The 27843-nt window shown below is 43.1% G+C and overlaps 1 long non-coding RNA gene across 2 annotated transcripts; it reads right to left on the reverse strand.

The window, feature by feature from the left end:
- Window positions 1-5425: 5425 nt before the first annotated feature.
- LOC129487488 (uncharacterized) lies at window positions 5426-27734 on the reverse strand. 2 transcript variants are annotated; one of them, XR_010122336.1, is made up of 2 exons: window positions 24495-27734; window positions 5426-5823 (listed from the first exon to the last, which is right to left on the reverse strand). It is a non-coding gene; the product is annotated as an uncharacterized lncRNA (long non-coding RNA). The 2 variants fall into 2 exon arrangements; XR_010122335.1 differs by having other exon boundaries at window positions 5426-5979.
- Between the last annotated feature and the right edge of the window lie 109 nt (window positions 27735-27843).

Below are 27843 nucleotides of genomic sequence, written 5' to 3' on the forward strand. Positions count from 1 at the left end.
TGCTATGGCTCTTTTTCCCTAACAGCCAGCGTGGGAGAGCCAAACATGAGACACAAGCATCCCCTTGAGTGCCACAGATATTGCGCCTTGCTCTCATCAGGCATTTCCTGGGAGAACAGCAGTCAGCACCTCATGGAAGTGAGCCTGGTGCACGGACTTTGAATGGACTTTGCACAGGTTCCATTTCCATTGTGTGCAGACACCTGTATCTTTGGGCTCCACGTTAGCATCTGCCCTCTTCACTCTGATTTTTTTTTAAGAGACAGCATCTTACACTATCACCGAGGCTGGAGTGCAGTGGTGTGATCACAGCTCACTGCAGCGTGAAACTCCTGGGCTCAGGCAATCCTCCTGCCTCAGCCTCCCAAGTAGTGGTACTACAGGTGCATGCCACCACGCCCACCTAATTTTTTATCTTTTATAGATACAGGTCTCACTGTTGCTCAGGCTGGTCTCAAACTCCTGGCCTCAAGTGATCCTCCTGCCTTGGCCTCCCAAAATACTGGGATTATAGGCATGAGCCACTGTGCCTGGCCTTCACTCTCATTTTTTTAAAGAGCCCTACAGTGACCTTCAGATCTTGTCATTTCTCTACCATTGTGTGTGAGACAGGGCATGGGGTGAGCTTGGTTAGGTGTGGGTCAAAAGCCTGGAGACTCAGAGCTGCTGGTTCCCCGAGAGCCCACAAAAGTTATCAGAGTTTCTAAGCTGAGTGTTCTGCAATTGCCAGACCCCACAATGCTGGGAATACTGGCTTCTTTGTGTTTAGAACTTGTTCTGAGAACCTTGATGAGAACACATCAAGCAAGCAGTTCCTCCCAGCCAGGGCTGGAGCAACATGCCAAAAAACATTCTTGTCTATGGGAAAAAGACAACCAGTATTTTGTGCTGTTTGACCAAGTTGTTTTTAAATATACACATGCCTCAACAATCCACGGCCTCAGTCGCACTGCTAATTTGTTTAAATCCCTGACACTCAGATGTCAAGACTAGCTTCATCTACCAGTGTTCTCTTTAAAGGAACCCTTTTTTTTGTTTTCATTTTAATCACTGCCTTCTCTGGGAGGTATTGTGGGCTAGAGAAAGAAGTCAGGTTTGGGAGTCAGTCAGATTTAGATTGGAATCCCAGCTCTGTCACCAGATCTCTGGGTGATCTTGGCAAACTAACTTCTGAGTTTCTGTGCATTATAGGCATTCAGCACATATTTGTTGAATGAAAAATACTTTTCTTGAAAGTTTATGAAGTTGTAGGATGCCCAGCAGCCCCTTTTCTCTATTTCCTTCCTCTTGAAGCAAGCGTTGACTATACCTCTTTCCCTAACCCTCAGTTTACCATAGCTTCTTCCAACCTCTCTCCAATCCATTACTTTTTTCCGAGCTACCCTGTCTCAAATCTAACTCAGGCCTTTTTGCAAGAGGAAGTTTAAGCCATTGTTTACTCATTAACTCACTTGACCCTTAGAACAATCGTGGGAGGTGTTTATTTCGGAAAGGAAGCTAAAGCACAGGACAGAAAAATAACAAGGTCATAGCGTGAACTAGTAAGTAGCAGAACCGGGAACATAGGACTCTTATTTTCAAACACTCTAAACTTCACTGCAGTTGCAAATGCGCAACCAAAATGGCCGCCTTGAAAGGGTCTTTTGCAGTAAAATCTCAGTGTCCAACATCAAAGACAGTTCTTCAGGACCTCCAATTAACTATACATCCTGCCCCCAGCTGCTCATCTCTGCACCTCTAACATGTACTTCTCAGAGTAGGAAATTGGGCTTTCTCCTTCAAAAAGAAAAGTAGAGAAGGCCTGAGGACAGTGTAATTAAAATGGAGAAGTAGAGACCATGAATTACTTGGATGAATTCATAACTGGTTGGTCTCTGAGGCAGGGATTATTCTTTTTCCTGTATTTTAAGCTTAAAAGTAGTGATTTTTGCATTGTTACAAAAAACAAAATAGCAAAATGTCATTTGATACTTGTATTCTGTTTGCAATAGCTACCACTTCCTTTAGCCCCAGCAAAAATCAATAGGTGTGTATTCTCTACAAGCCCATGCTGTGCCAGAATGCCAGTATTGCTAAATGTCATGCAAGTATTTAGACACTTTTTTAAAGGACACTCTAGGAGTGCCTGTTCTCTGGAGAGTTGACATTGTCCAAAGTAGGCCAACACTGGTATGGGTATGGAGAACCCACGTCCTAGCTCTGGCTCACCTGCAGATGCCTTGAATTTACCCCTCTGGGTTGGAAGTGGGAAGATTTCTTTTAAAAGTCCTTTCTAGGTTTAAAAATCCAAAGGTTACAAAGGTAGTTTTTATTTATCTCAATAAGTGGCCTATTTGCTTAAAGCAAGTGTACCTCTGTATATAACCCCAAAGCTTAGGGCAGTGCTTCTTGGCTTTAGTATCTGAGAAAGGTGCCTTTGGGAAGAGTTTGGTCAAACAGAAGGTAGTCTGAATGTTAAAGGTTTCGGATGAATGTTTGAAGTAGAACCTGGGAAATCTGCTTCCTAGGGCTGTTAGAACTAAATTGGTCTCCTTAAATTACGTCAGCATCTGAGACAGTTTCCTAAGGGAATTTCTTTTAAATTCAAAAGTTCAACTGCAGGAATAAATAGCTGTACAGGACTAGATCTTCCCATCCCTCCTCTTTTCCCCTTCCCGAGTAACGACTCAAAAAGGCTCCTGAAATTCTACTCAGAATTGGAGCCATTTGCATTCCAACAAGGATCCCTTAAGCCAAAGGCTGGCGTGTTTGTGTAGAATGTCCCTGGGGTAGGGACGGTAGCTGCGGGGAGGGAATGTGGTGCAGGGGACACGTGCCCTCTGCCCTTGAAATTGCACCATAAGATGCTGCCTATGTCACTCACAGTGGTGCTGATACTATCCGCCAAAGACAAATTGTGAACATGGAAAAATGGTCGTTCCTTACTGTACATCCTCAGGACAAACTACTAAACTTGGAGACAGGAGATTGTTCAGACCATATTGTAGTGGGTGGTGATCATTGTTTTATTTTGGGGGAGTCTGGTCTATCGAGCAGATTTAATGTTTCCCTATTGTGCAGGGCTTAATTGACTATGTCTGAAAGTTTTTACTGAGAGCTCTAAGAAAACTATTGAGATAAATGAAATGTTATTTTGTAGTACAAGGATTATTTTTGTCTATTTAGGATATACATAGCTGTAGCTTTGTAAAAAAAAAAAAATCTTTGTAAAAAATATACGAATGTGCCGTCCTATTTATTGATTACTGTAAATTAAGATATAAATGGCTATTTGCATAATTTATACCTGTGGGAAATTAACTGGAGTATTTGTTATTTGACTGTTTTCTATTAAGGAATATTAGGCTTGGTGCTATGATGAATGATCTTGTAAAATTATATGTATTCTTAAGAAAATTTTTGAATATAAATTTCTTGAACTGACCATTTCATTGATAATACTTATTTTTGTGTGTGTTTGTGGTTTTGACAACCAGAAATTACACTATCTTTCCAACAAATAGTTCCAACAAATAATACTTTTGCCAGGGCCGAAGCGAAGCCAATTGGCTTTAGAGTGGTAGAGACTGTAGAGAATGTGCCCTTTTTAAACTGCATTAGCTTGCCTAGAGCCTTTGTAATGCTCCAAGAAGTAGTAGTAATAATAGTAGTAGTAGCTATGCAGCACTGGAGTGGGACTGCCTAGGTCTGAATCCTAGATCTGTCTTACTAGCTCTGTGACCTCCAGGAAGTTACTATAGTTGCCAGGGGTCCTCAGAAGACAGAGCCTGAGCCAAAGCTGATGTGATGATTGCATCATTTGAGGGCAGAGGGGATGCAACCAAGGGCTGCAGGAGTGAGATGGGGACAAAGGGAGAGCAAATAAAAGGTGGTGCAACAAATATTTATTACACACCTACTTGGCATCAGCACTGTTCTGGTTGCTGCGAATATAATAGGAAACCAAAACAAGGTTTTTATCCTCCCAAAGCTGACCGTCTAGTGAGAAGAGGCAGACAGAAACAAAATGGCAAGATGCGTAGTATGTCGTCAGTGCTATAAGAAAAAGCAGGGAAGGAAGGTAGATTGGGGGTGGACGGCGAGGTGCCACCAGGCTCATACAGCAGCCAGGAAAGACCTCTTTGAGCAAGAGACATTTGACTAAAGACCTAAAAGAGCCGCAGGGACAGATCCTTCAAATGCCTGGGGAAAGAGTTTTCTAAGCAAAGGGAGCAGCCAGTGCAAAGGCACTGAGGCAGGATCATGGCTGGGGTTTTTAAGGAACAGCGAAGAGCCTGGTTTGGTGAATACATGGTGAGTGAGAGAGGCCAGGTAGGGACTTGTAGGATGTGGTAAGGACTTTGGCCTTTACCGAGTGAGCTGGGATCCACTGGAGAATTTTGGGCACATGTCAGCTTACATTTTAGCAGGCGAAACCCGGCTGCCATAATGAGAATAAACTCCAGGGAACAAGGGCAGAACGCAGAGGCCAGCCAGAAGTCTATTTCAACAGTCCGGGAGAGATGACAATGGCACAGGTGGGCGCAGTGGAAGTGGGGCGCAGTGATTTTATTCTGGATGTATTTTGAAAGTAGACCCTCTGGATTTGCAAATGGATTGGGTGTACAGTGTAAGAGAAAAAGGATTGAAAGATGCTCCAAGGTTTTGGCCTGAGGATCTGGAAGAATAAAGATGCCATTGTTTGATGGGGAAATGGGGCTGAAGCAGATGGTGGGGAAGACCTGGAGTTCCTGAATCTGAGCATGTTAAGTTTGAGATGCCCGTTGCTCATCTCCTTTTCCTCTCCCTGTACAAGGGTACTCAGGCTGTGGCATTCAAGTGCCCTGAGGTGACTGTGCCTCTGTCCGCACTGGTAGGGCACAGCCCCCATGGCCCCTTAGCTGCCCTGCTGCTGGGCCGTGATTGACTGGGCTTGGGCATCTCTGACCAGTTTTGGAATCTCAGGTCCCCAGTGTACCATGAGGCCATTCCCATGGCATCTGCGGAGCCCCCAGACTGATCTCTCCCCCACCAATCCCACTGACACGCCACCCCGAAGTGGGTCTTCTGACCATTCTCCCTGCTGTATTTGAATTTTAAATCGTTTGAATACAGATACCAGGAGGCCCTTCACAAACCTTCCTGGATGTACAGAGCCTTCTCCCTGTTTGAATGGAGAAAAAGAGAAAACACATCAAACGATCTGGCCACATTAAAACGGGAATGGCAGGCTGTATGACAGGAAGATAAATCCTGTACTGAAATTTCCAAAGCCTGTAAACAGCTGAGCATAATCATGTTTCAACTTGGTGGTATATTACTTTGGACAGAGTGGTTATGCCATAAAAAGCTCACAGCGTGAAGATGGGGTGCTATTTTTTTCCATTAATTGCTGCAATGTTTCAGACTAATTTCAGTGACATGTGACAGCCCAAAAAAGCAATGGTTTAAACACCAGTAAATTTTATTTTTCTCCTAAGAGAGACAGTCCTTCTTGCCACTGTCAGTGCTCTGGCTGTGTCATCCTTAGACAATCGTCCTTGTCTTAATGGTCCAAAATGGTGTCTGTACATCCAGATCACACATCCATATTCCATGCTGCAGAATGGAAGAGAGGCAGTGATGGGCGGCCCCTGCCTTCTCAGAGTTCCCAGAAGAACCCTCACAACACATGGGCTCTCATCTCCTTGTCCGAGCTAAGCCACTGACCACAGCTGCTATGGAGTAAGGAAATGTGTCCTTGGTCCAAACACAGAAGATCTTGCTTCTCTCCCATCTTCACCTTCTCCTGAGCACATCCTTCCTCCATTCCCAGCCTGGGCACTCCTTCAGCTCCAACCTCTGCTAATGAATTACAAGTGAGAAGGGCTGTTGATTGGGAGCAGGCATCTAGCAGCCTTGGTGACATTTGTCTAAGTCCTGGTTGTCAGGGGTTGGGCCAGATGTGGGCAGCTTGTTCCTTATACATACCTGTATGGAAGGCCTTCGGGGTGTCTGGGGCTTAAAGATGGTAATGAGATCAAATCCATCCTCTGAAGGAGTTCACCCAGAGCAACTATCATTTCTTTCTTTTTTTTTTTTTTTTTTTTTTTTTTTTTTGAGACAATGTCTCACCCTGTTGCTCATGCTGGAGTGTAATGGCACGATCATAGCTCACTGCAGCTTTGAACTCCTTAGCTCAAGGGAGCCTCCTGCCTCAGCCTCCTGAGTAGCTGGGACTACAGGTGTGCACTACCTGCCAGGCTCACAGCTACCCATTCTTGAGCACTCTCCCAGGCGCTAGGCTATGAACATACTACACTATCACAAGACTCTCACAGTGAGTTTTGTGGTGGGTGGTTGCGTCCTACCCATGAGAAGGTTGAGGCTGGAAGGAATGATTGAAATGAAGATAGTGCAGGCAGACTTGGAATAGGAACCTGGGGCCACTGGAATGTTTCTGGCACACCATTCTTCCTTCTGTGTCCCCAGAAGTGGCCCCCGGGAGAATGTGACCTGGGCCATGGGATCTGCAGCTGCTTCTGGTAGGCAGGGCTCAGAGAGACCCACAGGGCAAAAATGACTGCCAGGGTTCCAGTCTGAGGCCTACGTCCTGCCATGTGGAAGAAAGCTGGACAGGGGAGCTTTGTTTGCCATCCTGACTCAGGGGTCCATTCTTTTAGGACCTCTGAAAAGTCTCAACATTCCCAGCCCTCAGTTCCCTCAACTGTGAATGCAAATCGTAACAGTCCCCATAGGCCAAAGAACTCAATAGACATTTCTGAAAAAAAAAAAGAAAAAAAAGGCAAACAGGCATATGAAAAGGTGCTCAACATCTCAACAGAGAAATGCAAATTAAAACCACAATGAGATATCATCTCACCCCAGTTAAAATGGCTTCTATCCAAAAGAAAGGCAATAAGGAATGCGGGCAAGGATGTGGAGGAAAGGGAAGCCTTGTATGCTGTTGGTGGGAATGTAAATTAGTACAACCACTTGGAGAATGGTTTGGAGGTTCCTCAAAAAACTAACAATAGGACCGGGCATGGTGGCTCATGCCTGTAATCCCAGCACTTTGGGAGGCCAAGGCGGGTGGATCACTTGAGGTCAGGAGTTTGAGACCAGCCTGGCCAACATGGTGAAACCCTGTCTCTACTAAAAATACAAAAGTTAGCCAAGTGTGGTGGCACACACCTGTAATCCCAGCCACTCAGGAGGCTGAGGTAGGAGAATCACTCGAACCCGGGAGGCGGAGGTTACAGTGAGCCAAGATTGCACCATTGCACTCCAGCCTAGGCAACAGAGTGAGACTCTGTCTCAAAAAAAATTTTTAAAATAAAAAATAAAACTAACAATAGAGCTACCATATGATCCAGCAATCCCACTACCAAATATATACCTAAAAGAATGGAAATCAGTTTATTGAAGAGATCTCTGCACTCCCATGTTTATTACAGCACTGTTCACAACAGCCAAGATTTGGAGGCAACCTAAGTGTCCATCAACAGATTAATGGATAAAGGAAATGTGGTACATATACACAATGAAAAACTATTCTGCCATAAAAAAGAATGAGATCCTATCATTTGCAACAACATGGATGGAATTGAAGGACATTATGTGAAATAATCCAGGCACAGAAAGACAAACTTCTCATGTTCTCACTTATTTGTGGGGGCTAAAAATCAAAACAATTGAACTCATGGAGATAGAGAGTAGAAGGATGGCTACCAAAGGCTGGGAAGGGTAGTAGTGGAGGGGTTGGGGATGGTTAATGGGTACAAACATAGAGTTAGACAGAATGAATAGGATCTAGTATTTGATAGCACAACAGGATGACTACAATAATTTATTGTATATTTAAAAATAACTGAAAGTACAATTGGAAAGTTCATAACATAAAAAAAATGCTTGAGGGGATGAATACCCCATTTACCCTGATGTGATTATTATACATTGTATGCCTATGTCAAAATATCTCATGTACCCCATAAATATATACACCTACTAGTACCCATAAAAATTTTTAAAATTTAAGTAACCAAATTAAACCTCTAGAGATTAAATCTTAAAAGAAACAGTCCCCCTGCGAGGACTGAAATGAGCTACTGTCTATAAAATTACCCAATAAATAACGCAAGCACTAATGTTCGTGGAATTAGAGCAGCATCATCCTTTCTACAAACCACTGCTCAACGAAATAAAAGAGGACACAAACAAATGGAAGAACATTCCATGCTCATGGATAGGTAGAATCAGTATCATGAAAATGGCCATACTGCCCAAGGTAATTTATAGATTCAATGCCATCCCCGTTAAGCTACCAATGACTTTCTTCACAGAATTGGAAAAAATTACTTTAAAGTTCATATGGAACCAAAAAATAGCCTGCATTGCCAAGACAATCCTAAGCCAAAAGAACAAAGCTGGAGGCATCACGCTACCTAACTTCAAACTATACTACAAGGCTACAGTAACCAAAACAGCATGATACTGGTACCAAAACAGACATATAGACCAATGGAACAGAACAGAGCCCTCAGAAATAATACTACACATCTACAACCATCTGATCTTTGACAAACCTGACAACAACAAGAAATGGGGAAAGGATTCCCTATTTAATAAATGGTGCTGGGAAACTTGCTAGCCATATATAGAAAGCTGAAACTGGATCCCTTCCTTAACACCTTATACGAAAATTAATTCAAGATGGATTAAAGACTTAAATCTTAGACCTAAAACCATAAAAACCCTAGAAGAAAACCTAGGCAATACCATTCAGGACATAGGCATGGTCAAGGACTTCATGTCTAAAACACCAAAAGCAATGGCAACAAAAGCCAAAATTGACAAATGGGATCTAATTAAACTAAAGACCTTCTGCACAGCAAAAGAAACTAGCATCAGAGTGAACAGGCAACCTACAGAATGGGAGAACATTTTTGCAATCTACGCATCTGACAAAGGGCTAATATCCAGAATCTACAAAGAACTCAAACAAATTTACAAGAAGAAAACAACCCCATCAAAAAGTGGGCGAAGGATATGAACAGACATTTCTCAAAAGAAGATATTTATGCAGCCAACAGACACATGAAAAAATTCTCATCATCACTGGCCATCAGAGAAATGCAAATCAAAACCACAATGAGATACCATCTCACACCAGTTAGAATGGCGATCATTAAAAAGTCAGGAAACAACAGGTACTGGAGAGGATGTGGAGAAATAGGAACACTTTTACACTGTTGGTGGGACTGTAAACTAGTTCAACCATTGTGGAAGACAGTGTGGCGATTCCTCAAGGATCTAGAACTAGAAATACCATTTGACCCAGCCATCCCATTACTGGGTATATACCCAAAGTATTATAAATCGTACTGCTATAAAGACACATGCACACGTATGTTTATTGCAGCACTATTCACAATAGCAAAGACTTGGAACCAACCCAAATGTCCATCAATGACAGACTGGATTAAGAAAATGTGGCACATATACACCATGGAATACTACACAGCCACAAAAAAGGATGAATTCATGTCCTTTGTAGGGACATGGATGAAGCTAGAAACCATCATTCTCAGCAAATTATTGCAAGGACAGAAAACCAAACACTGCATGTTTTCACTCATAGGTGGGAGCTGAACAATGAGAACACTTGGACACAGGGTGGGGAACATCACACACTGGGGCCTGTTGTGGGGAGCGGGGAGGGATAGCATTAGGAGATATACCTAATGTAAATGACGAGTTAATGGGTGCAGCACACCAACATGGCACATGTATACATACGTAATAAACCTGCACGTTGTGCACATGTACCCTAGAACTTAAAAGTATAATAAAAAAAGAAAAAAATTTCACTAGTAATCACTTTATATATATATATACAATTTTAATTTTTCCATTTAATTCAATACTTGTTTTATCTATGTATAATTTTTAGAAAGCCTAACAGAATAGATACAACATTATATTCTGAGTTTGGTCCAACCCCCCTCACTCATAAGCATTTTTCCATATCTCTAAATTGGCTGCATACATATTCTAATGGCTACAGGATGACAAATAATTCTAATATCATATTTTACTTAGTCACTTAATATTTATTATTTCAGTTGTTTGGATATTTTATGATAATAATGCTGTAACAAATGACCTCATGAATTTGACTTTTTCCTTTTAGATTATTTCTTAACAAAAGCACAGCAGTTCAAAAGAAGGATTATTTTTATTTTTCCTACGAAGTTGATTTCCAAAAGACTAGCAATTATCATTACTATGAATGTAACAGTTTCAACAGAACTTTATCAGATTTGGGAACTTACACCTTTGGTTAATTTAGAAACCATATCTTAGAAATATATTTGTAAAATAATAACTTTTCTTGCCTTTTTAAAGATGACAAGTGGGAGGGTTGACCTCTCCATTTATAAGTTGGCTGCCCTTACAGGAAATGTAAATGTCCTTTGCACATTTCATCTATTGAGGTCTTGAAGATTTCATTGTATCTCTGGCTTCTAATGTCTTCAATTACTTATATCAATTGCTTTTAATAACAATACAATATTTAGGGAAACTCTTTAATAATATTTTCTAGCAACTTACAGTTTACAAGAATAAACAGGGCAAGTCTCATGGTTTTTAATTGCTTCTTCAAAAAGTATGACCTGATTAATTGGCAAAATGTTAATAATTTCACATGATACATGAAATACAGAGTGGACCACAGTGAAATAGATAGCTCCATCTACTGTAAATACTTTGAATTGGGTATCTCCAGCTTTCATCTTTACGGACTTACTTTCACAATGAATTTAGGAGTTTTGTAAGTGATGTCATGCTCAGAGCCTTTTGCTAGACTCTGAGGGATATAAATATAATTAACATGAGGATGCTGCCCTCAAGGAGCTCCTAGGTGAGCAGTATGGGCAGCCCCTAGTCCAGGCTGACATTTGGTGATCTGCCGACTTTATGCTGACTCAGAAAAGCCAAGGTTTTAGAGCGTAAAAGAGTTACTCTGCTTTACCTAAAACCATAATCACTGGAGTGGGATAAAATTAAGTGATGAGTGGGGGAAGGACGTTTGGAAAGTGTTAGAGAGATGGGCAGGAAAAAGGAAACGCAGGGGAAAGGGTAAGGAGAGGCCAGTGGTGCTCCCATTTATCCCAGGCTGACCATTACTGGAAGGCAAGGAAAGGGTCTTCCCTTTCCTTGAAGGACCAGGTCATTTGTTTACAGCAGTCGTGCCTAGCACAGGCCAGATTTCATTTTCTGAACTAAGAGAACTTTCAAGGAACTATTGTCTGGTAGATTAAACGGATACTCAAGAAAAACCATACCCTGTGATAAATGTTAGAATAAAAGTATATGTAGTGTACCTTAGGAGTAGAGAGAAGGAAGAAGTTCTTTCTGCTGCAGGGAGTAGGGTCTGGAGCAAGTACAGTATCAGGTCACAGAATGGGACAACCTCCCAAAGGAGGAGACCAGTTGAGATAAACACTGAAGAATGGCAGGATTTCTAGGGCACAGAAAGAGGAAGGGCATTGTGGGCAAGAGGAAAAGCATGAACAATTGCATGGAGGTGCAAAATTTCATCATGTGTGTAGGAAACAGTGCAGCCTGATGTGGCTAAAGCTTAGTAAGGTGTTAGAAGGTTAACTTCTTAGCAGTGCAAGAAGTTGCATAAGCAGGAACCAGCATCTGAAAAGTTTGAACTCTAGAGTAAAAAGTCTGCAGACACTGGGGAGCCATTGAGAGGTTTGATGCAGGGCAGGGACAGGACAGCAGTCACCCGGGGCAATAGCCTTTGCTTGAAACAAAGGAGAGGGTGGATGGTTGCAGGTTAGGACTGCAGGTTAGAGAGACAGAAAATAGAGAAATAGAGGACCAGAACCAGGCAATAACAGTACAACAAGGAGGAAACAGAATTTTCTCTCTCACAAGAGAGAGTTCAGATTTACCTGCGGGATGCACCGTACTGGGCCATGAACTGGACTTGGGCAGCACTTTTAACCAAGATAAGATTCGGGAGAAGAAATGATCAGGTGATTATGATCTATCTGTTGACACAAGATATGGCACATAAAAAGTGCTCTGTCTGCTGGGTGTGGTGGCATGTGCCTATAGTCCCAGCTACTCAGGAGGCTGAAGCAGGAGGATCGTTTGAGCCCAGGAGTTTGAGGCTGTAGTACACGATCATCATGCCTGTGAATAAGCACTGCACTCTAGCCCGGGCCACACAGCGAAACCCCATCTCTAAGGGAAAAAATGCTCTATCCATGTTATCATTACTGTATCACTACTATTATTATTTATCTCAAAAACTAAGTCATCTTTTGCTGGTTTTTTAAATAACTTTTAGGAAAGTTATAGAATTAGATTTCTTTATATTAGGCAAACTACCAGAGATCACTAAAAAAACTGGTTTACTGATGTAAAGATCACTAACCCTTAGAAAAAAGCCTTTGTAACTTGTGCCTAAGACTCTCTGAGAGACTGGAGTCACAATGGAGAATAAGTCCGTGTGACTCTGGGAAGCTGACAGTCCAGTGGGAGGGCAGGGGACAGAGGTAAACTAGGGGTCGTAACATCCTACCCTCCCACTGGACACACTAGGGCTTATGCTCCGTTATGTCCCCAGTCTCCAGGGCAGTCTTAGAGCATGACCAGTGCTCCAAAGATGTTTGCTGAAGAATGAAGGAATGAATGAATGGAACAAGAAGAAGAATTAAATATTTGAAAAGAATCTTTCTTTTGAATTAAACATAATGTGTCTCAGACTCAGAAAGTGGCCAAATGATCCAGCCATGGGATGACAGAACGGCTTTGACAGACACTTAGATACTAGAATCTACAATGAACAAGGGTGAGTCAGCATCCTACCCAGAGGCAGCTGAAGTGAAGCCACCGCACTCTCCCGCTCCTGAGCAGTTTTCTCAACTCTGGACTCATCAAAGAGATTTTGGTTGAAGGACAGCTTGGCTGAGTAGATGCTATAGGAAGTGTCAAAATTGAAGTTGACCTTAAAGTGGTAAACATAGGTTCAAATGTTCATTCTGAAAGGTGAGCGGGAAAAGGTTATATAGGGACTGTGGGTTGAGTTTCATATTTTGCAAATCAAGAAGGTAGGCAGCCTTTCAGAAAGGGTATGGGGACAATGCAAAGTCCAGGTTAGCCCTTGACCAGGTAAGGTGGAAGCTTGGTAATTACCTGCTTGCCTTGGTAATTGGCCTGCTTGCCTTGGCCAATCTTGAAAGATTAAGGATAATTTACAAAGATAAAATATATCTTATAATGAACTCTTTTTCCTTATGGTTAATAGAAATAACAGGATATCTCCTAATGTTTTGGGTCATTTTGTACCTGTAGATAATCAAAGAGCAACCAAACTGATGATAAAATGTGTCCTTTATTGCATACATACAAGTTTCAAACTTTTGTGAACAACCCTCTAGTAAAAGATGTGTAAGGCAGAGGTGGGCAGGAAGGTTAAGTTGCAGGTAAGATAGCACAAAAAACAAGCACTCTCTAAGCTCGTGAAAGAACAACAAATAGTATTTAAGCTTTGCAAGGCTTTAATTACATGCCAGGCACCATGGCCAGAATCTCAGAAAACAAAGTTGACTATGAAAGATCTGATCCTGGTCTTCAAGGAGCAAACAGTAGGGGGAGAAAAGGGTGAACACAGATCCGGGAGGGCCAGGATTGTGAGCAGGACTTGCCACAGTGGCCCTAGTACCTAGTAAACACAGTGCCCACAAATAGTAGGGATTCAGGGCGTCTGCTTGGATGAAATATGGCCCAAGGCAGCAATGGCTGTGGGACCTCAGATGTGGTTCACAGTGATACTTGTCCATCCTGAGTCCTTGGAGGTTCAGAAGTGCTCTAGGAGCAGGACAGAGAGGGGCTTCCACTACTGGGGTCCATGGGAGGCCACCTGAATCAGCATTACTGGAGGGATCTTCTTATACCTGCAGAATCCCAGGCCTTACCCCAGACCTACTCAGTGAGACTCTCTGGGACTTGTCCTAAGAATCTGGCTTTTTAACAGATTCTGGAATCAAAACATCTTTTTTTGAAACTCAAGTTTTCCTACACTTACTGATTGAGTAAACTTGAGCAAATTAAAAATCCTCCTAGATTTCAAATAGCTCATATGTAAAATGCAGATAGTAAAATAGTTCTTATCACCCAGGGTTCGTGTTGACACAGTGGAAAAAGGCAACAAAAGCATAAAGCATAAGAAAGCACTCAGCAGCTTAGACAATGATGAGGCAGGCGAGAAGACACAACCATCCATGTGCATTTGCTATTATGGCAATCATCAAACTTTATTGATATTATTTGTCATTTTTCTCCATTTTATTTCTAACTGAAAATGCTATTTGAATAGCTTAAGGTTTATGTTTTGCTGTTTTAATTATTTTATTAAAAACAAAACCAAATAACAACAACAAAAGAAGTTTAGCCCTTTGGCAAAGACTGTTAATCCTTTTTTTTTTTTTTGAGACAGAGTCTCACTCTGTCACCCAGGCTGGAGTGCAGTGGTGCAATCTTGGCTCACTGCAACCTCTGCCTCCCGGGCTCAAGGGGTTCTCCTGCCTCAGCCTCCCAAGTAGCTGGGATTACAGGCGCCTGCCACCACACCTGGCTAATTTTTGTATTTTTAGTAGAGACAGGGTTTCACCATGTTGGCCAGGCTGGTCTCGAACTCCTGACATCAAGTGATCTGCCCACTTCGGCCTCCCAAAGTGCTGGGATTGCAGGCATGAGCCAGGGTGCCTGGGCAAGACTATTTATCTTAATTATGACGAAGAAGGCCCTTGGTCAGATATCCAAGCTCTAATGCCTGGCAATGTTGTACCCTGACTGCCTCTTCTACTTTCTAGAAGATAAAGAGTCTTGGGGGCCTTGAAACCACAACTATAAAAAAGGAGAGTAGGTCAGGCATTGTGGCTCACGCCAGTAATCCCAGCACTTTGGGAGGCTGAGGCGGGTGGATCACGAGGTCAGGAGATCGAGACCATCCTGGCTAACATGGTGAAACCCTGTCTCTACTAAAAATACAAAAAATTAGCCAGGCATGGTGGCGGGCGCCTGTAGTCCCAGCTACTTGGGAGGCTGAGGAAGGAGAATGGTGTGAACCCGGGAGGTGGAGCTTGCAGTAAGCCGAGATTGCACCACTGCATTCCAGCCTGGACGACAGAGTGAGATTCCATCTCGAAAAAAAAAAAAAAAAGAGGAGAGTAAACCATTCACACATTTACTGCTCAAATGTCTCTGATTCAGATATTTCTCTCTCCCATTAAGACTATCCTCAAAGCCGCTACTACATCTTTTGCACCAGGAGTCCCCAACTTCTAGGCCATTGACTGGTACCAGTCCATGGCCTGTTCAAAACTGAGTACAGCAGGAGCTGAGTGGCAGATGAGCAAGCATTACTACCTGTATTAATCAGGGTTCTCTAGAGGGACAGAACTTATATATATAGGAGTTTAAGAAGTATTAACACACGATCACAAGGTCCCACAATAGGCTGTCTGCAAGCTGAGGAGCAAGGAAGCCAGTCTGAGTCCCAAAGCTCAAGAACTTGGAGTCTGATGTTTGGGGGCAGGAAGCATCCATCATGGGAGAAAGATATAAGCCAGGAGGCTAAGCCAGTCTAGCCTTTCATGTTTTTCTGCCTGCTTTTATATTCTGGCCATGCTGGCAGCTGACTAGATGGTGCCCACCCAGATTAAGGGTGGGTCTGCCTTTCCCAACCCACTGACTCAAATGTTAACCTCATTTGGCAACACCCTCACAGACACACCCAGGATCGATACTTTGCATCCTTCGATCCAATCAAGTTGACATTCAGTATTAACCATCACACTACCTGAGCTCCACCTCCTGTCAGGTCAGCAGTGGCATTAGATTCTCATAGGAGTGCGAACCCTACTGTGAACTGTGCATGCAAGGGATCTAGGTTGCACGCCCCTTATGAGACTCTAATACTTGATGATTTGAGGTGGAAGAGTTTAATCTCGAAACCACACTCCCCTACCCTGTGAAAAAACTGTCTTCCACAAAACTGGTCCCTGGTGCCAAAAAGGTTGGCGATCGCTGTTTTACACTATTACAAACACCTCAATTTTGTTCTCCATTTTCTACAGTGGCTGGAATTAACTTGTAAAAATGTAAATCTGATCATATCACCTTTTGCTTGAACACCTTTCACTTAAATACCTTTCAATGCCTTTTCTCTTTAGATGAAACAGCAAATCCTTAACATGATACATGAGTTCCTTTGTGTTTTGGTGCCACTTTCCTGTCTCTCTTATCTCTTGCACTACATTGGGTAAATACTGGACTTCTTTGAGTAAGTCAGCCCTCCTTGCTTTTGGACTTTGGGCATGCTGTTCCTTCTACCTGGAACACTCTGTGCCCTTTACCTGGCTACTAGTACTTTAGGTCTCAGTGTTACAGGTAGATTCTTTACTTAGGAAGACCTTCTTTGACCCCATGGACTATGTTAGAGTCCCCTAATTATGGGGCCCCATATCCATCCATCTGCATTTGCTATCACAGCAGTCATCAAACTTTATTGATATTATTTGTCATTTTGCTCCTGCTGTATTGTAAATTCTATGAACATAGGGACCACATCTTATTTTTTCAACTTTGTAACTCTAGCCCGAGATAATCTCTCATACAAAGGAAGTGCTTGATGAATACTTATTGAACAAATGAGAAAAAATATTTTAACAGGTGACACTCAGAATTCCCTCAGGAAAGGAATTCTCTTGGGGGAAATATCCCCTTAAATCTGATCAGGGTGGGTGTGCCCTTGCTAGTTTGGGATGTTAGCAGGTACTGAGAACTGTCCAAGGAAGAGGGCACCCCTTAGTATTTGAATAAAAAGGCTGAATTTATTGTTTGCTTAAGAAGAAGATCTGTACTTATAAGGCACAGTAGGTTAGCCCATTTTGCACCATTATAAAGAAATACCTGAGGCCGGGCAATTTATAAAGAAAAGTGGTTTAATTGGCTCACAGATCTGGAGGCTATACAAGCATGGCATCAGCATCTGCTTGGCTCTGGTGAGGCCTCAGGGAGCTTTCAGTCATGGTGGAAGATGAAGAGGGAGCCAGTGTATCACATGGTGAGAGCAGAATAGAGGGAGAAGGGGGCCTTAAACTCTTCTACACAACCAGGTCTCATGTGAACTAAGAACTCAGTCATCACCAAAGGGATGGTGCTAAACCATTTGTGAAGGATCCACCTCCATGATCCAATCACCTCCTACCAGGCCCCACCTCCAACATGCGGATTACATTTCAGCATGAGATTTGGAGAGGACACACATCCAAACTATATCATTCCACCCCTGGACCCCATAGTCTTATGTCTTTCTTACATTTAAAAATATAATCATGCACTTGCAATAGCTCCCCAAAGTCTTACTTTTCCAGCATTAACTCAAAAGTCCCTAGGCCCAAGTCTCATCTGGAGAGCCATTCTTTCCACCTATGAGTCTGTGAAATAAAAACCAAGTTGTTTACTTCCAAGATACAGTGGTGGTACCCAGATGCTGGGTAAATATTCCCATTCCCAAAAAGAGAAATCAGCTAAAATAAAGGGGCTACAGGCCCCACTCAAGTCTAAAACCCAACAGGGAAGTCATTATATCTTAAAGCTCCAAAATAATCTCCTTTGTCTCTGTGTCCCACATTCAGGACACACTGGCACAAGGAGTGGGCTCCCAAGGCTTTGGGCAGTTCTACCCTGTGGCTTTGCAGGGTGCAGCACCCATGGCTGCTCTCATGGATTGGAGTTGAGTGCCTGCAGCTTTTCCACACTGAGTTTGCAAGCTGCTGGTGGCTCTACCATTCTGGGGTCTGGAGGGCAACAGCCTCTTTCCCACAGTTTCACTAGGCAGTGCCCTGGGAGCGACTCTATCTTCGGGCTCCAACCCCACATTTCCCTTTGGTGTTTCCTTATTAGAGGGTCTCCATGAGGACTCTGGCCCTGGCACACCCAGGCTTTCTCATACATCCTCTGGCATCAGGTGGAAGTTGCCAAGCCTCCTTCACTCTTGCATTCTGTCCACCTGCTGGCTTAACACCACGTGGAAGCCATCAAGGCTTATGGTGGCTTCTGCTCTCCAAAGCAATAGCCTAAGCCGTACTTGGAGTCCCTTGAGCCACAGCTGTAGCTGGAGTGGCCAGGATGCCAGGAGTAGTATTCTGAGGCTGTGCTGGGCAGAAGTGTCTTGGGCCTGGCCCCTGAAACCATTCCTTCCTCCTAGGCCTCTGAGCATTTGAAAGGGCTTCCTCGAAGATTTTTGAAAGACCTCTGAGGCCTTTTCCCCATTGTCTTGGATATTAGCACTTGGCTCCCTTTTATTCATGCAAATCTCTCTAGCAAATGGTTAGGTTCGTGTGCTGAAAACACTTTTTCCGTCTTTACCACACGGCCAGGCTGCACATTTTCCAAACTTTTACACTCTGGTTTCCTTTTAAATATAGGTTCCAACTTAAGTCATTTCTTTGCTCCCATATCTGATAGTAGGTTGTTAGGAGCAGCCACACCACTTCTTGAATGCTTTGCTGCTTAGAAATTTCTTCTGCCAAATAACCTAAGTCATCACTCTTAATTTCAACCTTCCACAGATTCCTAGGATGTGGACACAATGCAGCCAAGCTCTTTGCTAGGATGTAACATAGGTCACCTTCACTCCATTTCCTAATAATTTCGTCATTTCCATCTGAGACCTCCTCAGCCTGGCCTTCAGTGTCCATATCTCTATCAGCATTTTGGTCATAACTACTTTACAAGTCTCTACGAAGTTCCAAACTGTCCCTCATCTTTGTCTTCTTCTCAGCCTTCCAAGCTCTTCCAACCTCTGCCTGTTACCCAGCTCCAAAAGTACTTCTACATTTTCAACTGTCTTTATAGTAATGCCCCACTCCTTAGTACTGATCTTCTCTATTAGTCCATTTTTGCATTGCTATAAAGAAATACTTGAGGTTGGGTAATTTATAAAGAAAAAGGCTTAACTGGATCACAGTTCTGCAGGTTGTACAAGCATGATGCCAACATCTACTGGGTTTCTGCTGAGGCCTCAGGGAGCTTTCAACCAGTGTGGAAGGTGAAGGGAAGCCAGTGTGTCACAAGGTGAGAGTGGGAACAAGAGAGGGAGAAGGGGAAGTTCCCAAACTCTTTTAAACAACCAGATCTCACATGAACCAAGTGAGAACTCACTCATCACCCAGGGAACGGGTAAACCATTCATGAGGAACCCGCCCCCATGATCCAATCACCTCCCACCAGGCCCCACCTCCAACACTGGGAATCACATTTCAACATGAGATTTGGAGAGGACAAACATCCAAACTATATCATACAGTCTTTCTAATTAAAGCACATTGCACATCCTAAATAGGTATTTAGGAAGTTTAGAGTTCAGGGATTGCTGGATTTTCAGAAACAGGAATATCTACGGATTGACTGATCATTAGCTATGGAAGCATGGTTATTGGGCTGAGACTTGCTAACTGGCTGTCTCAGAAAGTTGGGGTTGTCAATGACTGGCCAGTTTTCAAAAGCATGTGCAATAGAGTTGATCAATCCAGACTGTTTCTGGGGGTTTTTTGTTACAGCAGCAGAACAAAACAAATACCCATTGTTCTGGGAGGGCAGAGGTACAAACTTTTATTCTCAGCCCCCAGGAGATGAAAAAACAATAAATGAGTAAACAAGTAATTACCAAAGAGGAGAGAGGAAGAAAGAGAAGCAAGGTGAAGTCCCAGAGGAACTCTACCGTGATAGGGTCCAGAAGACACTTCGAGAACAATACCTTCTATTTTACTTGTGTTCATTGATACAAGGCAAACTCTCCTTCTTCTTCCTATCCTGCCTTCCTCCTAATATCCTCTTGCATTTTTAGTAAGTGTTATCTTAGAGAGCATGAATGAACATATTGGAGAATGGAGGGAAGATGGGTTTCATGTCTGAGTCAATGAGATGTGAGGCAAAGGTGGTTGGTGCATTACTTGCCCAGAGCCTAGGGTGACCCTGAAAATGTAAGTGAGCTCCACTAGGGAGTCATAGATTTTGGTTTGAAATCAGGATTAGTGAAGTCTAATTTGAATTCTATAAAATGTAGTGTATAGTTCAATGAGTTTTGACAAATGTTTGCAGTGTTTAACAACCAGGCACAATCAGGATATAGGACATTTCCATCACCCCAAAAAGATTCTCCCCATTATAACCCCTAAAGCTACACATCTGATTTCTTTCCCTATAGCTCTGCTTTTTTTCAGAAAGTCACAGAAATGTGATCCTACATTATATAACCCTTTGGTTCTGGCTTCTTTCACTTTGCTTATAAGATTCAACAGTGTTGTTCCATATACCAGTAGTTCATCCCTTTTTTATTGCTGCATAGTGTCCCATTATGTGGATGTGCCACAGGTTGTTTTCCATTTGCCAACTGATAGATACTGGTGTTGTTTCTAGTTTTTGGCTTCATTTCTTTTAGGCAAATGTCTAGGAGTAGGAATGCTAGGTGTGATGGTTAATATTAGTCATCAACTTGATTGGATTGGGAATGCCTAGGTGACTGGTGACACACTATTTCTGGGTGTGTCCACAACTCATGGTGTGTCCATGAGTTGTTTCCAGAGGAGACTGGCATGTGAGTCAGTGGACTGAAAGAGAAAAACCAGCCCTCAATGTGGGTGGTTACCATCCAATCACATTGGGATGTGGCTAGAATAAAGCAGGTGGAAGAAAAGGGACATTCAGCTTGCTTGGCTTTCCTTTTTTGCTCTCTCACACTTCTGGAGCAAGAAGACTTTTCTTCCTCTCACCCTTGGACATCAGACTCCAGGTTCTTCAACCTCTGGGCGCTGGGACTTACACTAGCAGCCTCCCAGGGACTCTCAGACCTTCAGCCTCAGAAGGGGGGCTGTAGTGTTGGCTTCCCTGGTTTTGAGGCTTTCACACTTGGACTGAGTTACACTATTGGCTTCTCTCATTTTCCAGCTTGCCTAATTGTGGGACTTCATCTTTGTGAACACGGGAACCAATTCTCCCTAATAAATTCACTGTCATACAAATGCACACAAACACACATATATCTACATACACATATACATATATATACGTATATACACAAATATTGTATATCTATGTAGACACGTATATATGTATATCCACACATACACATGAGTGTGTATATCCACACATACACGTGTATATATGTATATCCACACACACCTGTATATATGTATATCTACATATACATATATGTATATATATGTATATCTACATATACATATATGTATATATATGTGTATCAGGGTTCTCCAGAGAGACAATATACTAGGTTATATGGAAAGTATATCTTAACTTGATAAGAAACCGCCAAACTGTTTTTCACAGTGGTTATACCATCTGCATTCCCATCAGCAACGTATGTGAGCTCCAGTTGTACTATACCCTTGTCAGCACTTGATAAGTTTGTAACCATAATTGGTCCAGTGCCCAATGCCTTCGGCAAGTCAACAAGTGGAGACACCAGGCTGCAGCAGAGAGGTTTAATCGTAGTGTCACAGAACAGGGAGACAGGAGGGAACCTCAAATCCATCTCCTTAAGGAGTTTGGGGTAGGGTTTTTTAGGGTTTTGGAGTGGGCTGAAGGGCAGAGATCATTCATTGGTTGAACAGTGCAGGTTGAAGTCATAGAGCAGGAGATGAGGAAGCTGTCTTCTCATGCTGACCCTGCGCTTCAAACTGCTTGTGGAATTCAGGGTCTGAAAAACATCTTAACTGATCCTTAAGCAAAAACCTTATGATTTTAATGTCAGAGATTCTATCTATAGGAACAATGGAGATGAAAATCAACTGTTAAATAGTCATGATCCTAAAGTTGGAAATCTCATCGATAGGAACAACTGCGGATGCAACTGGTCAGTATCTAGAGTGCTGTATGGCTTTCAGCAACTGATAAATGGGTCAAAGTGCAGCCTGATTCATGCTATTTTTTTTTTTTTTTTTGGTCACGAGTAAGATGGTATCTACTAGATTCCTCTTTTGTAAAGTTCTTGTTTTTTTAAATAAGAATTTCATGGGGAGATGCTTTGAACCTATGTAAGTATCTCATTCCTTATTCAACTTTTCCCTAGATTTAACAAACATTGATATTTCTTGTCTGATGATTGCCAAATGGTGATTTTCTAATTCTGTAACTGAGTATTCCTATTTTTCTAAGAGAAAAATAATTGTGTTTTACAAAATTTTTTTTTTTCTTTTCTCCTTTTCCCCTTTTTCCCACTTCCTACTTAGTTCCTTAGAAATGCAATGATAATCTTTACCTTCCCTTCACCAGACACTCCTTACAGGGCAAGCTTATCTAACCATGTGCTTACTTAGAAGGTTCTGAGCCAGAAATCTCTCCCACCAGGAGACTGCCTGGAGAGACAACAGTCAATTTACAACCTAAAGTATGCCTGCTAGGAAACCCTGTCCCACTTGGAGAGCATCTCAGACAATGGCCACTTTACAATCTAGTTCTGCCTGCGATGGTGCCAGCTCAAACACCCGGTAGATACAGCACCAAGGAGAGTCATGTAGACCCTCACCTGCTTGCTCCCTCAACTACATGCCATTCATGCCAAGTCCCACTTTAAAAGCCCCTGCTTTCTGCCCCAAAAGGAAATCAGTACCCTTAAGGCAGGAACCTGCACTTTTCCCCCTACGTTAAGCTTTGGAATAAAAAGTCACTCTCTTTGTAGCAGACCTCACTCTTGTTAATTGTGCTCTGCAAGCAGTGGGCTGCTGAACCTATGATTGGGTTACAATTCCATTCTTTTTTCTAAATGTATTATTGCATTCTATTCTAAAGAAGAGCTCTTTATTGCCATTTATTTATTTTTTTTAAAAAAAGTGTGGACTCATAGATTCCATTTTAATCCATGGGATATAATCTCCTGCTATCGTGATTTATTTTGATGTTCAAATTGTCCCAGATTTGGCCAACAGGAGCCCCTTCAAGCTGATTGCTTTGTCCTTTTGAACTGTCTCCACTGTTTCTTGAGCATTTCCACACTTTCTACCACAAGATGTTCCAGTCTCATACTATACTTTCTCTGGCCCAACCCTAAAGTCAGCCATTTCTCTAAGGAGCCTTGGTTCCTTTTCATGGAGAATGGTGTTCAGAACTAGGTGTTAGGTGTTCTCTTGGCTAATGTGGTGTTGCTTCTCACTGGTTAGGCCTAGGAAATATATGCACATACATTTATAGACATATGTGTGTGTATATAACTGACTGTGGAAAAATTACACACCCTATTCCCTCACCCTCAACAATTAACAAAGAAGACTTCAGTGACCAATTGTCAGGGGGCGTTTCCCCACACACCAAGCAAGCAATCGATTCTGTAGCAGACACCAACTGGGTGTCCTCCAATTCCCTTCTAACCTAGAGATAGCATCAGATCCCACAGGTTGAGGCTAACTCCCCAAGACACCCCCAACAACTGCCCCACTCTGTCCCTGGCCACTGACCAGTCCCAAGTCTGGGCCTCCAGAACTTCTGACAGGCTTCAAGTTGTGGTTCCCATGACCCCCTCTTGGGTTAGATTAATTTGCTAGAACAAATCACTGAACTCAGGGAAACATTTATGTTTACAAAAGATATTACAAACAATACAGAAGAAAAGAAAAATAGGATGAGGTATGGGAGAAGGGGCTCAGGCCTTTCATGCCTTCCCTGGGTGCACCGCCCTCCTAGGAACCTCCTGGTGTTCAGCTATCTAGAAGCTCTCCAACCCTGTCCTCATGGGTTTTTATGCAGGCTTCATTACACAAGGCATGACTGATTAAACTGTTGGCCACTGGTGATAACGTGACCTTTAACCCCTCTCTTTTCCAAGAAGCTGGGGATAGGCTGAGAGTCCAACCCTCCGATCCTGCCTTGGTCTTTCTGATGACCAACCCCATCCTAAAGCCACCTAGGGGCTCCCAGCCACCAGCTAACTCATTAGCATACAAAATACATCACTTTGGTGTTTGTGAGAAATTTAGGAGTTGTACACCAGAAAATGAGGTCAAAGACCAAACACATATTTCAAAATCTCACAAAATATATATATATATATATACACTTTTACATTTATTTTTATATCTACATGTATTAAGAACCATGACTTTATGTGAATATCTCCAATTCCAATCCAATCACACAAACTTCTTGCTTTTCTTACTTCTGTACTTGTAATTCCCTTCTCCAACAGGGAGAAATCTGGCTCCCATTACCCTCAATATAGTTTTTCTTTGTGTAGTTCTCCTGTATGTAATCAGCTGTCTGGCCTTGCAGGGCTGCTGCCCCACCTTCCTTGTTTGGGCTGAGACTCCCCACTGAGCTGACAGCCCAGTCCAATATGGGAGTGACTATATTCTCCCATGTAGATGGAAAAGCAGACAGAACAAGTTGGCAGAGATACACAGAAAACAATCACAGAGGAGGGGCATAGAGAGTACCTTTTGGGTTCCTGGAAGCTTTTCAATGACTGGTTCTAGTTTTTGCTAAGATGTGGCTGTATTCCTGTTCTGGGCTTTTGTGAGAAGCACCTACATCATTATGATAAATTCTCCCTTTTGGTTGCGCTAGTTCAGGCTGGTTTCTGTAATTTGCAAACAGAGAGTCTTAAAGGTATATTTAAATCCTGGCTTGTTCTACAAAAAATAAACCAAATTGTGGAAATAATCGGGGCTAAGGGAAAATAAAAATTAGCCCATAGAAAATGTATACCACATGGTATTATACTGTTGCTTAACATGGGCTGAAATATAGCTTTAAGATTTCTAGTGATCCAAACAAAGTGTGAAACAATACCCCTTACAAGATTTTATGTCTCTGGATTTAAAACAAACCAGCAAGTGGAGCATGAATAGATAGACCATTAGAATGGATACAGAGTCCAGAAGTGAACTGCTCAATAAATGACTGTGTAGCCGCCTGGACAAAAAAATTAATTTGGATTCATACCTCACCGTATGTATTAAATCGATTCCAAATGGATCAACATTTAATTCCAAAAGACTTAAAGTCTAAATGTCCATCAATAGAGAATTGGTAAATTATGGTATGGATATACCTGCAATAATATGTTAAGGCGGTTGAAAAAAAACAGCAAGGAGCTCTCTATGTATTACTATAAAAACATGCCCTCTGGATACATTAAGTAAAAAACACAAGGTGCAGTAAATATGTATGGCATGCTGGCATTTTTCTAAATAAGGAACACAAAGAGTATGTCTTGGCTCGTATATACATAAACATTTTGAAGAATGAGCAGGAAACAGTGGTCACCTATTTGTGACACTAGGACAGGTGTGAGCGAGATCTTTTTCTACTGTGTATCTTTTATAGGCTTTCTGATAAATGAATAATATGGATATACTACTTATTTTAAAAATAAAAACTGAAATTGATAAAAATCAGATAAACCGGCCACGCACGGTGGCTCATGCCTGTAATCCCAGCACTTTGGGAGGCCGAGGCAGGTCAGGAGTTCGAGACCAGCCTGGCCAACATGGTGAAACCCCGTCTCTACTGAAAATACAAAAATTAGCCGGGCGTGGTGGCACATGCCTGTAACCCAGCTACTCGGGAGGCTGAGGCAGAAGAATCGCTTGAACCCAGGAGGCAGAGGTTGCAGTGAGCCGAGATTGCGCCATTGCACTCCAGCCTGGGTGACAAGAGTGAAACTCTGCCTCAAACAAGAAAAAAATAAATAAAATTAAAAAAAAAAAAGTAAAAAAAATAAAAAAATCAGGTAAACCTGCTGATGGAACAAGCAGCCTGGCTAGTCTTGACACATTGCAAGAGGACAACCAGAGGGGCTGAAGTTGTACCAGCCCACAAATTTCCACTGCCAATAGAGCCCAGTGCCTACCCCACACTGAGATGCTGTCCTTCTCATAAAGGCTTATCAGGGAGTCCACTGAAGAGATGTCTACATTTGGGGATAAATTAAGACGATGTTCTTTAAGCCAGCCACTTATTTAACTCCCACCGATATTTTAATTCCTAGCTACAAAGAAAGCCTTATATGTATGACTGGGGACTTAAAGGTATGACACGCTCACTGTGCTTGACACATAAGAAACTACTTTTTTTAATACATAGGTCTTCCAGGAGCATCCTACTTCCTAATTTTGCCCATGAATATGCTATCTTCAAGTGAAACTTTAAGCAGATTCATAGTAAATATATTATCAAACTTTTAGCACAGTAGTGATCGAGCACACCAGCCTCAAAGCCAGACTACCTGGGTTCAAATCTCAGTTGTTCACTTACTGGCTACTTACTTGCTGGAAGTTATTCCATTTCTTCATCTGTTAAAACAGGAAGCAGGCTGGGTACGGTGGCTCACACCCGTAATGCCAGCACTTTGGGAGGCCAAGGCGGACGGATAACAAGGTCAAGAGATCCAGACCATCATGGCCAACATGGTGAAACCCCGTCTCTACTAAAAATACAAAAATTAGCTGGGTGTGGTGGTGTGCCCCTGTAATCCCAGCTACTCGGGAGGCCGAGGCAGGAGAATCACTTGAACCTGGGAGGCGGAGATTGCAGTGAGCCCACTGCAGTGGGCCCAGGTTGCGCCACTGCACTCCAGCCTGGCGACAGAGCAAGACTCCGTCTCAAAAAAAAAAAAAAAAAAAAACATAGGAAGCAGTTTCAGCACCTACCTCACAATGTGCACACAGTTAAAAGCACCTACCTCACAGGGTGCACCTAAGGATCACAGCCATGCAAGCGCTAGATCAGCCTGCTATTGCAGGCCACAGATGACATTTAAAATTCTGTAGAACCCACACTAAAAAATAAATAAAACGTTTATCCCAATATATCAAAAAAGTTTATCACTTCAACATGTAACAATTTTTGGAACATTATTTGGTAAAGAATGCATATATCTCGATTCCGACTAGCCATACTTTAAGTGCGCAGGAGCCACGTGGGGCTGGTGGCCCCAAACTGAACAGCACAGCCCACGCAGCACGGGCGCACAGTAGGTTCTGCTCACGCCCATGGGCTGAAAGAAACACGGTTGCAGTTGCTGTGAGCACACCTCACCTGGAGCAAATCGGCCTATCAGGAAGTCCACTGAAGAGATGTCTGCATTTGGGGATAAATTGAGACGATGTTCTTTAATCCAGCCACTTATTTAACTCCCACCGATATTTTAATTCCTAGCTACAAGCAGTGGTGGGCGGTTCCGACCTATGCAAATGAACAGCATACCTACAGAGGACCACCGTCTATTTCTCATTATCTGGGGATCCCGGTTGGGGTGGGGGGCGGAAGTGGGTGTTTATTTCCCCAAATGCGGAGGTCCCTGCACCACTAACGTGAGGAAACGCAGGCGAGTGGGAAGGTACTTTAAAAAGGGGAGGGAGGTGCTCAGAGGGAAGCTAAGCTCTCCGGGGAACAATTACGGCCACGTTACGGTCTGTGGGTGCCAGAAGGAGCAACAACGGAGGCAGTCGAATTCCGAGAGCTCAGAGAGTCTGCCAAACTTAGCCGGCCTCGGCACGCGGGTTCCCGAGGGCCCCAAAGACTCCCGGCCACTGCGGCCGAATGCCAGGGTCCAGTCCCGGCGCTGGGCCGCAAACGCCGCCTCGGCCTCCCCGCGCGCGCCCGCTGTCTCCCTGCTCCTGAGTGGTTGGAGGGCCGGGATTAACCTTTCACCGCCAGGCCCTGTCCAATCACAGGCTCGCTCTCATGCCGCCACGGGGCGAGAGGCGCGTTGGGGCGCGGAGGGGCGGTGCGGCCGCCAGTGGGATTCTCCAAGCGGCTGTGCGCCGTTGCCGCGGGCCG

This window comes from Symphalangus syndactylus, chromosome 8 (assembly GCF_028878055.3).
Source record: "Symphalangus syndactylus isolate Jambi chromosome 8, NHGRI_mSymSyn1-v2.1_pri, whole genome shotgun sequence".
Taxonomy (NCBI): Eukaryota; Metazoa; Chordata; class Mammalia; order Primates; family Hylobatidae; genus Symphalangus; species Symphalangus syndactylus.